This window comes from Octodon degus, unplaced genomic scaffold (assembly GCF_000260255.1).
Source record: "Octodon degus isolate 3935 unplaced genomic scaffold, OctDeg1.0 scaffold00002, whole genome shotgun sequence".
Lineage (NCBI taxonomy): Eukaryota > Metazoa > Chordata > Mammalia > Rodentia > Octodontidae > Octodon > Octodon degus.
The window spans coordinates 1,102,207-1,111,655 of NW_004524578.1; positions in this window are offsets into that span (position 1 = coordinate 1,102,207).

Genomic DNA, 9,449 nt, shown 5'->3' on the forward strand with positions numbered 1-9,449 from the left:
TGTCCATTCTGTAGAAGCCTCCGACTCCCTCTAGGCTTGCTGCATTAATGAAGCCCTGCCCCCAGTGTGACCCAGCCTTCTTTTCTCTTCTGGTTCAATTCATGGAGGCTCTCCATTTCTCTGCTTTCATCACATATTTTCTGCCGTACTCTCTGCAAGTGCTAAATGTTAATTTCCACATAATTTTTGCTATACAAGTATAACTTATTAGACTGATATTTTTTGTATGTATTTGTATTTTGCTAAAAGCACTTACCATGATAGCAAACTGAATTGTATCATGTCACGTTCTGTATTTTGGAGAAGTGGGTTTTTTAAATTCATTTTCTTATTTGGCTGTTTGAACTTACAAAATATCAAATATTTAACTACTATTTTTTAAATTTTATGTATTTGGTACAGGTTCTTCCTGTGCAGCTCGGACTTCAGTGATCCTCCTGCTTCTGTCTCCCCAGCACTAAGACTACAGGATTGTGCCACCAAGGCCTGTCTTGGTGGTGGGTGTGGTGCACTCAGGGTGGGGCTGGCAAAGCTGTGGTACCTAGGATCGAACCTGGGTTTTTACGCTTGCCTAGGCAGGTGTTCATAGACTGCTGAGTTACCTCTGTGGCCCCCTTAACTACTATTTAATTTTGAAGAATAGAATTTTGCTTGCTAAAATGTTTCTTAGAAGAAATTGTGGTGACTGAATTTTTATTTGAGTGGAATAAAGTCTATTTATCATACAGTCATCCAATTCTAATTAATGAAGCAAATTAGAAAAATCCTAAGCAAAGAAAGAACGTTGACAATAAAGACAAGAAAAGCAGCAAATTAAAGAAAATGAAACATAAAAGGGAGGTAGAACAAGCAAAATTCTTTAAAGGGACTTTTGAAACTTATAAAGTTTTAGTGTAAAGAAAAAAATAAATTTCGATAACTAAAATGAAAATATGTAAAACTGATACCAAGAATTAATAAGACAGTAAATATTGTAAGTGGTTATGAAAAAGGTTTAGTTACATGTAAACTCTATATCATGTGGTTATATGCCTAGAAACACATCTGTTAATAAAAAATGTCTTGAGCAGACATAAAATATAAATAAGAAACTATGAAATAAATTACATATACAATGGAAATAATTCAAAAACTTTTGGAGCTTGTCCTCTGAATAACTAACAAAACAAAAAGCCTTATTTGTTATTGAATGATCTGGGAAACATGATAGAAAAGGGAAATAAATAGGACACTTTAAAAATGGAAATTACTGATTAAAAGAGGTAAATTGTGGATAATTTACAGATAAGACACTGGATTTAGTAAGTTTATTTACAAGGGAAATGGACAGAAATGCAACATTGAAAAAGAGCTTTATTCCACTTTCTTCTTTTTCTTCTCTTCAGGTTCTATAATAAATGAGTTAAATATTTTATATTAATAGCATTTATAATATAAAAGATAGATTAGTCTTTGAGTTAAAATTGTACAATAAAATGAAATGGTTTTTAAAAAAATTAGAAAATCTAAATAAATTAAAGGAACCTAAGTAAGCCAAGCAGAAAGCTCAATAGTTTTAAAAGATAGGGTCGGGGAGATGGCTCAGTGGAATAAGGCCTCCCTGGCAAGCACAAGGGCCTGAGTTCAATCCCTGGTCCCCCCTCCAAAAAAAAAAGCTTTAAAGAGCTTAACTTGCTAATCCTTCACTATTTTTCCATCACGAATTTAGGAAATATTGGTGCTTTTGTCTTTTCCTCCCTTATGTAGCTATTGGGTTTTTAAATTGTGACACAAGCTTTACAGAGCCTGCCCCACTTGAATTCTCTGGAATAAAAGTCTCTTCTAAATCTGTTGGGTAATAAAGATTCTTTTCAATCCTTATTCTTTTGAATTCTTTACAATGATTATTGAATTAGTATCAGTAAGAACTTGCAGAACACCTCTGAGGTTTATATACCAAACTATCTATAGATTCACAAACATAAGAATGAATGCAAAATATGTACAGATCTGTTAATTCTATAATGATGATATATCCTTGGCACTCTCTCTAAATCATGTTTTGGTTTTTTGTTTTGTTTTGTTTTTGGTGGTACCAGGGATCAAACTCAGGACCTTGCACTTGCCACACACACACTTATTCCACTGAGCTACCTCCTTGGCGTTGGCTCTCCTTTTGTGTGCCAGCTCTGTTGTGTGGAATTTTCTGTAGAGCACTGTTTAGTATGTTTTTCAGTGGAGTAACCTATAGACTCCTGTGGCTCTTGAGCAGTTGAAATGAAAATCTTGAGCGCTGGAATACCTAAATTTTTATTTTTTAATTATCAATTGAATTGAAATATACACATAACACTAGGAATTTATGCACTTGTCAGTGAAATTTAATATAGTATTTGTCCATTCTGTCTTCTCAATATAAAGGACCTGAGAAATAGAATGCTTCTCAACCAGATCAAAGCTACAGGGTGGGGGCCTGGCAATGTTTGCTTTTAAATCACCACCTGTAGGGCTCTCAATGATTTTCAGTTTTTCATCTTAGTGACTCTATCTTCTAGTTTGATAGTGGGAATGTTTCATAAACAACATTTTAATGTTAACTTGTATCTTAAGCTTTTAAATACCATATGAAATCAAGTAACAGGAATTATTTGGAAGTGCCTCTTGACAGATACAGGCAACAATTTCCCATGTTAAGCAAATTGCTACCTTCAAATAATATTCTAGTTGCCTTTACTCCTACTCTATTTTTTTTTTTAGAATTAATGTTTCATACAGTCTCTGGTCATTTGGCATAGAGGGATCCACTAGCTGGCGAACATCTGGGGGTCCAAGTGGAGCAAGGGGTAACAGAGCTCTTCCTGAACAGTCTATGCAAAGCATTTAGGTCACAAGGGATGCAAATGGGGGAGAGTGACAGCGCTGCGGAGCTGTGACACCGTGGGACAGCCTAACAGTACCGTGTGATGGGAGGTGCATTCAGAAGGAGTCTGCAGGGAAGGATAGAAAAAGTCCAGATCACCTTTCAGCCTCTCACTCCAAGCAGCTCAGGGCTGCTGAGCCCATCCCCATGTGTTTAATGCATATCCACATTTAAAGAGCACACAGTGATGTCAAGGCAGTTCTCTTCCAGGCCCACCGAGATGCTGCAGAACTGTCTAAGCATTGTGGGACTAAGCTCAGCGACAGGGATTAAATGAAAATTTCTAGAGTCAGGACCATGGTTTCACTTCCTTACTGAGAAATTCACTTTGTATAGGTTAATGATCCTTTTTTATTCGCACATCTGGCAAACAGGCACAATAACAACTAATAACAGTGACTGGTTCAGAGGTTGACTGTCAATTTTAAGTGAAGTAATTATTGGAACTCTGTGTATACATATATTTTTTAATATGCTGATTTCTACTGGCGTGCTGAAACAATGCTTTTATTTTAATCTCTCTCTCTCAGTCTGTCTGACTATCTGTCTCTCTCTCTCTCTCTCTCTCTCTCTCTCTCTCTCTCTCTCTCTGTACTGGGAATTGGAACTTAAGACCTCACACATACTTCCCAGGCTGGCACTGTGCCATTGAGCTACATATCTGGTCCATTTTCTTCTTCTTAATTTTTAAACCAATTTTGCATGCTTATATCTGATAATATGAACAAGTAATTTGAAGACAACAATATGCAATGTAACAACCATCAGTGAATCCTATCATTTTATTTAGTGAAATTCTGTATTGTGTCTAAAGGTTTGTTCTCTTTAGTATCTTTATTCTCTTTTAAAAATACTTGGGCCTGCAAGATAGCTCAGTGGTCTAAAGAGCCTGCTTAAGCAAGCTTAGGTAGGTTCAGGAGAGCACAGTTCGATCCCTGGCACTACATGCTGTGCCAGCCCTGCCCTCAGGGCAGGCTGAGCCAGCCCCCCAAAACATTCTTTTGGTATATATTTAGAATATCAACATGGTGCATGGTTTTTGTATTACTCACATTGTTGTCTTCAGTATAGTTGCTTAGATCACAGACATCAGCATACAGTTAGCCGAGGTGAAAATTACACACATTACTGCCATTTTCCAAAAACTGATGAAAATTTTAGTACAATCCCCTCAGCCATCCTGTGTATATACTTGCATGTTTCCCTCTGCCTTTCTTTTCCTCTGTTCTCCTTTCTCTTATCTTTGTTGTTTAATGTCATATCAATTATTACTATACTCTTTAAAATAAATTTTTCAAAAAGGTTAAAAAAGAACAGAAAATTTAAGGTTTCTCGAAAGCAAGCAGTAATATGTACAATCCTACATAACCATATCTGTGAATCTGAGCAACAGATTTGATGATAAAAACAGGTAATGTATCAACCATTGTTAATCAGCTATTCTTGATCTGAAAATCTGCACGTATGCATTGTTGTATGTTACCCTGTTTCTGATTTTTTGTTCTTGCTTTTGTTGTTACTTTTCGAAATTAAATTAAATTCAAAAAATGGTTCTGGAACTGATCTCATGGAAAGAGCCAGTATTTGAAATAGCTCTGTGTCATTGCTATTTTAGCACAATCCAAAGAATCCTCTGACCAGACTTTGTCCTTGTCACTCCTCTCCTTGTGCTACTGGAACAAAGATGTAGTGTGTCTGCAGAGCTCCTGGTAATTCCTGGGACCCGAGAGGCAGTGAATGAATACTGTTTATCTCACATTGATATTAAACCTGATTTTCATATTGTCAGATATCCAGTTTTCTTAGACTGTTGTGTGGTATTGTTTGTCTCCACATTACCGTGGTAGCTGTGGAAACAGGGATGAAAGGGACTCTTAGCTGAGCCTGAGACAGGGTGGGCTGTGGGCTGCTTTCAGGAATGCTAAGCATGTCAGTCTGAGTGAGCCACTGGATAACAACAAAGTAGTTATTAAAAGATACTTCTTATTTCCAATAAGCACATAAAAAAGAGGTACAATTAGTACTGCAGCCACTCGGGCCAGGGAGATAGCTCAGTGGCATAAGCGCCTTCCTGGCAAGTGCAAGGTCCTGGATTCCATCCCCAGTAGGTGAAAAAGAAAAAAGCAACAACAAAAAAAACCCACCAAAACCCAAAACCCAAAACCCAAGAAAACCCCAAACAAGTAAAAAGAACAACAAAAAAAAATGTAGCCACTCAATTTTAAGATCAAAGCATCACTGATGCACTGATTATAAAAAAAATAGCCCGATTTATCTATATTGCAGCCATACGCTGGAAAGAAAATCAATCTGGAAGCTTTTCTATAGGTGTCAAGAGTCAGTTTCATCTTGCACTTTAGTGTGATTAACAGAATTTTGTCCCCGTCCAAAGGGGGACAAAATTCCCCTTTTGTTTTATTGGCCTTTTTATGCCTATAAAACATACTTAAATTTAATTTGTGAGCCACACAAAAAACTCCACTCGGCATAATATTTACATGCAGGATGGTGATAAAAACTGGATAAAAGTACATCAACTCACTATTTGCAGAACTTAGGAAAGAGCTAATGTGAGTGCTTCAGGCGCAACAGCTGTGACTGTCACCCTAAGTACCTTCTAGTGATGAGGAAACCACACGTCAGAAGACATGTTCAACTGCATAACAACACCTATATCATGTTACAACAGCATGCACCTAAAGCTGTGTCGTAAGGCAAATTGTGTAGCTTTAAATACACAAGAAAGGAATCTGATTTATACCCAGAAAAGAAAAAAATCAGATGATGAAAGAGGTGTGAGAGGGAATGCTGGATGTCAGTGCTGAAGTCCTACAGCCTCTGTTCACTCCTTTAAGACACTGGTCCTGCACAGGCTGCGCTATGCATACCCACCTGTCTGGACGCATCATCCACAAGGGTAAGATAAAGGACCAAGTTAAGTTGAATTTTTGGTCTCTGGAAATGCATTTACCTTTATTATATATCACGCAGTCATCTTGGAACTTCCCATTTCCTTTCCCTCCCCAGACCATTAGCGCAGTTATTACATAGAACCGTGAGCGGCCACCTGTGGTAGCGTCATCTCTCGTACATCATGCGTCAGCACAGGTGGCTGCGAGTCGGAGGCTATATAATGATCAAGTAACAGAAGGAAAAATACCTCCTCACGGTTATAAAGGTTTGACAGCTTTTCAATACCACTGACTGTATGTTGATTTTGCAAATTGAGCACAGGACACTTAGGAAAATTTTGTAACCTACAGGGCCTGCAGTATGTCTCAATATTGCCAAAGAATTGAACATTTGCAGTGATTTAGAATCTGTTATTAGAATATATGGGCTCCAGAGCCATAGCCAGAGATCAGTAACAAAATGTAAGTAAAAAAAATTACTTCTGTACTGGGATATTGGTATTGTTTTATCTTTTGAGACAGGGTCTTGCTATATAGTGTAAGCTGGCCTTGAACTCACTTATATAGCCTGGGCTGGCCTGAGATTCATGGTATTCTTCCTGCTTCAGCCTCCTGGGTTCTGGGCTTACAGGTGCATGCCACCATACTTGGCTGGTAAGTATATTTCTAAATAACCCACAGGTGTAAGAAAAAGTTGCAAATAATGGCTTTGATCAACATTCAAGTTTGTATTAATCAAAGTGTGGATGTTTGGTGCCAAACAGTGCTTCTTCAGGGGAATTATAGCTCGAGACATGCAAAGTGTGTACATAATGCATTACAAAAGGAGAAACGCTGATTATTTCTGACATCACTCAGTACATGACACCGTACAAAAAAGGCTGAATGTTTCTGACATAATCACATAACTCAGATAATTAAAAAACATTAAATTTAACCATGAGAAAATATATGATGGAAATAAAAATAACTGTGGGCAAGGGAGATGGCTCAGTGGAGTAAGTGTTTCCCTGGCAAGCACAAGGACCTGAGTTCAATCCCTGGTTCCACCACAAAAAAAAAAAGAACTGAAGGGCCAGCAAGGTGGTTCAGCTGATTAAAGCACCTTTTTTAAGCAGATGCAGGGACCAGGGCTTGATCCCCAGCGTGCAGTGCCAGCCCCACCCGCAGGGCACACTGAGATGGTGATTGAGACTGGGCATGGTGGTGCGCACCTGTAATCCCAGCGCTTGGGAGGCTGAAACAGGAGGATCACTAAGAGTCCGATCTGTGTAGTGAGGCCCTGCAGACCCTGTACTAAATACATAAAAAAGAACTGAAGTCAATAGAAAACAATAACTATATAACAAGAGAATAGTCACAGGTTGGCTTCTTACTATTTAGTAAAAATGCTAAAACTTGTGAGAGTCAAATAATCGATAAGCATTAAAAATGACAATTACTGCTGTTCATGGAGGCGTAAGAGATTATAGAAGACTATGAACAATTAAATAGAGAAATGCAGTTCAAAGGAAAACTTAAAACTACTAAAATCCCTTCCGTTCTCTTTTTTTCCTCCTTTCCCTTATCCCAGTTGTTCCTTCCCTTTGAACAGTTTCTTTCCTTTTTACAGTATCTATTATACCTTTCAGATTTCATTTACCCTTCCAGGTTCTTACTGCAGGGAGACAATACAAGGCTTACACGTGTAGGTCTGATTTGTTTTACTTATGAGTATGGTCTCCAGTTGCATCCATTCACCTGTAAAAGCCTCAAGAGATGTGCATACATAGCATAGCCTGGATAATTTCACTGCTCATTTCTGCCGGCCTACTGCACAGAACAGTCAATGCTCTTTGCCCCTCTCTCTCCTTTCCCAATACTAAACCGACTTGGCACGCTTATGTCTGGCAACTTGAACCACTAACTGGAAAACAAAAATATGCAACACAGCAGCCATTGCTAAATCCCTATCATTTGTTTAGTGATATACTCTATAACTTTTAATGTTATTTTTACTGCTTTTATTTTCTTTAACAAATAAATAACAACAAAAACATGAAAACTGAAAAAAAAGAAACAAGAGCTATACACAGACTCATAGAAAGTAGAGGAATTAATATTAAGAAAAATCCTGCAAGCAGGCACAAGGGCTGGGGGTTCAATCCTGTAGACCCGTCCCTAAAATACAAAAAAAAATTAAGAAAAATCTTATAAACAGGACTACAGGGGCTGGGGGAACAGCCCAGAGGGCTAAGCACCCGCCTGGCAAGCGAAGGACCCGGGTTTGATCCCCGGTACCACATGCCACTCTGGCCCCATGCAAAGTTGCAACCAAACTGGGCATGGTGGTACATGCTTGTAATCCTAGTGTTGGGGAGGCTGAGACAGGAGGATTGCTATGAGTCTGAGCTGTGTAGTGAGACCCTGTACCAAATAAATAATTACATTTTTTTAAAAAAAGGACTCCAGATTGGGATGTGGTGGCTCATACCTGTAATCCTAGCAATCAGGAGCTGAGGCAGCAGAACTGCTGAGAGTTCAAGACGAGCCTGAGCTACAACGTGAGCTCAATGCCAGCCTGAGCTGCACAGTGGGATCCAGTTTCAAAAAAGGACAAAAATTAATAGTCATTCATCATTTAAAAAACAGGACTCTAGGACCAAAAATGTCACAATCAATTCTATTTTCAAGAATAAGCATTATGGAACTGTGCTCCTTCACAGATGTAAATCAACTAAAGATTTATTGAAGTAAAAGTATATAATAATGATTAAATATATTTTAAGTTACACAATAACATGTAGACACTCACTTTTCAGTCTTTCTTTTTATGGCTGAGAGGAAACAGGTCACCATCCCATGAAGTTATTTTTGTTTTTGTTTCTGTTTTTTTGGTGAAGGGATCTCAGGGCCGCGTACTTGCTGGGCAGGTGTGGTGCCTGAGCTACAACCCTGACCCAATATTCTATAAAGTTATAAAACCCAAAACAAAAAGGAAGATCACAGGTGGAGACAATAGCTTAATGGCATAAGCACCTGCCTCGCAAGCACGAGGTCCCAAGTTCGATCCCTGGTACCACACAGACACGCACACTTAAATAACTACATCAACATATTTAAGAAGGGTAGGAAAATATAAGCTTTCAAAAAGTCCAGATGTTTTGGTTAGACAAATGATAAAAATTTTAACCCACTAGAGAGAAAAAGGTATTTTCTTCATCTTAACAATATATATTCTGTCAGCCCAGCGAGACAGTCTAACTAAAGCAGACTAAAGTGCCTGCTTAGGTAGAATAGGGACTCGGCTCCCAACGTGCCATGCCGGCCCTTCCTCCAGGGCACACTGAGGTGGTGGCTGAGACTGGGCGCGGCATTGCGGGCCTGTAATCCCAGTGCCTGGGATGCTAAAAACCCGAGGATCACTGCGAATCTGCTCCACATAGTAAGACCCTGGAGACCCTGTACTAAATACATGAAGAAAATATTTTCTCTCATATTCATGAAAATATGAGATCATTAATGTTATTTAGAGCTGAGCTGAATAAAATATCATAGATCAAATGCAGAAAATCAGGGGCATTTTGGTTTCTGTTCTTAACAATTTCTTTTTATGAACAGTGCATGAGCCTGCAAGTTTTAATTTTATTGCCTTCATA